A 3,997-nucleotide genomic window follows, 5' to 3' on the forward strand; every position below is an offset into this window, starting at 1 on the left:
GTTTTCTGCCCCCTCTCTCAATCTCTGCTTTCTCTCTGTTTCACTGTCAGTCTCTGCCCTCTCTGTCACCATCTATCTCTCAATTTCTGCCCTCTCTCTTCCTGTCTGTCTCTCAATCTCTGCCTGCTGTTTCTCTCTCTCTCTCTGTCGCTCACTCACTCTCCGTCTCTCTCTCAATCTCCATCCTCTCTCTCTCTCTCACTCAATCTCTGTCCCCCTCTCTCTCCCATCTCTCACTCAATCTTTGTCCACTCTCCCTTGTTCTCTCTCCGACTCACTCGATCTCTGCACTCTGTCTCACACTCAGTCTCTGCCCTCTCACTAACATTCTTCCCTCTATCTCGTCCTCTGTCTCTCTCTTGTAATCTCTGCCCCTCTCACTCTCAAGCCCTGACCACTCTATGTCCCACTTTCACGCTCTACCTCCCCCACACACTCTCTCTGTCTCTCACTCTCCGTGTCTCTCTCTCTCTCTCGCTGTGTCTCCTGTATCACTCTCAAACCCTACCCAGTCTCTCGCTCTGCCCCACTTTCACCCCCGTCCTCTCATCACACCCACCCATCCACACTTGCTCTCCATCTCACTTTCAGCCTCTTCCCCATCTCAGTCTCACTCTCAAGCCCTTCTTGCTGTTGCGTTCTGCCCCTGCTCTCGCTCTCCTTCCCTCTCTGTCTCACTTTAACCCCGTCCTGTCTCTCTCAGTCTCCATTCCACTGCCATCTTCTACCTCCAATATATTTATTTTATTTAAAAACAGTAGGAAAATAACTGGACCCAGCAATATCACTACAGCGGCTACAAGAGCAGGTTAGAGGCTGGGAATCCTGCAGCGAGTAACTCCCCTCCTGACTCTCCCCCCAAAGCCAGTCCCACCATCGACAAGGCACAGATTAATTGATACTCTAACTCCCACTTTCAACACCCCCTCCCTCCACCAACAATGCACAGCGATAGTTGGGCTCATTAGGAATGCTTGGCTGAGCTCCAAGGCTGACGCACAGTGGCAGTGTGTACCAGCTACAAGATGCACTGCAGCGACTCGCCGGAGGCTCCTCCTATAGCACCTTCTGAACCTGCCACCTCTACTACCGCCCACCTCCCCCTCCCCCAGGACGACGAGGGACAGTGGACACGGACACTTGCCCCCTGCAAGTTCCACGCTCACTACACCATCCTGACTTGGAATGATATCGGCCATTTCTTCAGGGTCAGAATCCTGGAACTCCCTCAAGGCGCACTGTGTGAGGGGGGGGTGAAACGAGAGAACTGCAGCAGTTCAAGGAGGCACCTTCTTGGGTAGGGGGGCAATTAGGGACAAGGCAAACATGCCGGGCCAAGCCGTGAATGGGTAGGCAAAATAATGGCGACGGGGAACGCAACGGGAGAGAATGCGAGATCTGGTACTGTTGGAGGTGGGCGCACAAGTGAAGGAATTATATATTTAAGGACGCCTGATGCTTTTATATAAATAAAGATAGAATGTAAAACCCTGCCGTATCAAACGCGGCTCCTGCACTGTGTACAAATCTGTCCCCTCCTTTCATGAGGGCAAGGTGGGAGAATTACTGGAATGGCGTCGGGGAAAGCTGGGATTGTCTCCTCGGAGAGTAGTTCTTGTGGGTGGTGGGGGAAGGTGAGAGGGATTGAACAGGGAGGGTTTTCAATTGTCGGGAGGGGAAACGGGCATCGGGGATTGGGGGGTGTGGGAGGGGAGTGGTGGGGAGAGTGCATCCGAGTTAGTTAAAGCAGCTCGGAAGATTTTGAGTCAGAAAGAGAGAGTGGACGAATGAATCCTGGAAATGTGGCATTTCCCGGAGAATGAGACGAATCTGCTACCTGGGAGCCCGGGAGCTTTGGCAGGGAAGAACAACGGAGCGATATCTGCACACCCAAACTGAACTGACTGACCAGCCTCTGCGCCTAGAGAGGGAACGGAGCACAGAGTGTGAGCGGGGTTCCACCGAACCCTGCGGAGGATCCCAGGACCGTGTGAAGCAGGATGAGGTCGAATAGCCCAGCCCTTGCCCTCGTTCGAAGGCTGGAAGCAGCGAGGGGAGGCAAGCTGACTGATTTGCCCCGACTGTATTCCATACCCCTATCCTGCCACCCCACCAAACCAGATGCCTTTTAGATGTTGTCATTGTACCAGCCCCCACCGCTTCCTCTGGCAGCTCGTTCCATATACGCACCACCCTCTGCATGAAAAAGTTGCCCCTCAGGTCACTTTCCCTCTCTCACCTTAAACCTATGCCCCTCTAGTTTTGGACTCCCCTGCCCTGACGGGAAAAAGACCTTGGCTATTCACCCTACCCATCCATGCCCCTCATGATTTTATTAACCTCTATAAGGTCACCCCCTCAGCCTCCGACTCTCCAGGGAAAATAGCCCCAGCCTCTCCCTGTAGCTCAAACCCTCCAACCTGGCAACATCCTTGTAAATCTTCTCTGCACCCTTTCAAGGTTCACAACATCCTTCCCACAGCTGGGAGGCCAGAACTGAACTAAAAGTGGCCTCACCAATGTCCTGTACAGCCGCAACATGACCTCCCAGCTCATTGCACTGACCAATGAAGGCAAGCATATCGAACACCTTCTTCACCGCCCTGTCTACCTGCGACTCCACTTTCAAGGAACTATTTACCTGCCCCCCAAGGTCTCTTTGTTCAGCAACACTCACCAGGACCTTACCATGAAGTGTATAAGTCCTGCCCTGGTTTGCTTTTCCCAAAATGCGGCATTTATCTAAATTAAACTCCTTGGCCCATCTGATCCAGGTCCCGTTGTACTCTGAGGTAACCTTCTTCGTTGCCCACTACACTCCCAATTTTGGTGTCATCTACAAACTTACTAACCATCCCTCCTTATATTCACATCCAAACCGTTTAGATAAATAACATATGTCATGGTATCCTTATTGAAGGAAGGATATGTGAAGCATTGGGGGAGGTTCATGAGATTGATACCTGGAATGGGTTGTTTCAGAGTTTAGAAATTACTGTAGAAAGGATGTTATTAAACTAGAAAGGATATTATTAAACTAGAAAGAGGGCAGAAAAGATTTCCTAGGATATTCCCTGGGCTGGAAGGTTTGAGTTATAAGGAGAGGATGGATGGGCTGGGACTTTTCACCCTGGAGCATAAGAGACTGAGGGGTGACCTGAGAATGTCAATAAAATCACGAGAGGGACAGCCAACAGCTTTTTGTCAGGTTTAGGGGAGTCTAAATCTAGATGGCATAGGTTTAAGGGGAGAGATACAAAAGGGTCCAGGAGGGCAATTGTTTTAACACAGAGGTAGTGGTAGAGGCTTAGAACGTTAGTTAGGCCACACTTGGAATATTGCATACAATTCTGGTCACCGCAACTACCAGAGGGATGTGGATGCTTTGGAGAGGGTACAGAAAAGGTTTACCAGGATGTTGCCCGGTGTGAAGAAAGGTTGGACAGACTGGGTTTGTTTTCGCTGCCGCGCAAGAGGTCGAGGGGGCGACCCTGAAAGAAGTTTATAAGATTGTGAGTGGCGTGGATAGAGACTTTCTTCCCCGGAGGGGTCAATTACTAGGGGACGCGGGGTGAAGGTGCAGCAGGGAAGGATGTGCGAGGCATGTTTTTCACACAAAGGGTGGTGCGTGCCTGGAAGGCGCTGCCAGAGGAGATGGTGGAAGCAGACACCGTAATAACAAGTGACCAGATGAATAGGAAGGGAATAGGGGGACACCGATCCTGTCAGTGAAGGCCGTTTTAGTGCAGAAGGGCAAAATGAATCGGCGCATGTTTGGGGAGCTGGAGGGGGGGGCCTGGTTAATTGAAGAAAACATCGGGAAAAGGTACACGGACGGGATCGATACGGGGGGGGGGGGGAGGGGATGTGGACCAACATGGGCAGACGGGACTGTTTCAGTGTGAAAACTGAGCAGCGCAGCCAAGTTGGGCTGTAGATCTCTTTGACCGTGACTCGATTGAAGTCTCAAAGTCAAGATGGACATGGTTGGGGGGGG

This window comes from Rhincodon typus, chromosome 44 (genome assembly GCF_021869965.1).
Source record: "Rhincodon typus isolate 14 chromosome 44, sRhiTyp1.1, whole genome shotgun sequence".
Classification (NCBI taxonomy): domain Eukaryota; kingdom Metazoa; phylum Chordata; class Chondrichthyes; order Orectolobiformes; family Rhincodontidae; genus Rhincodon; species Rhincodon typus.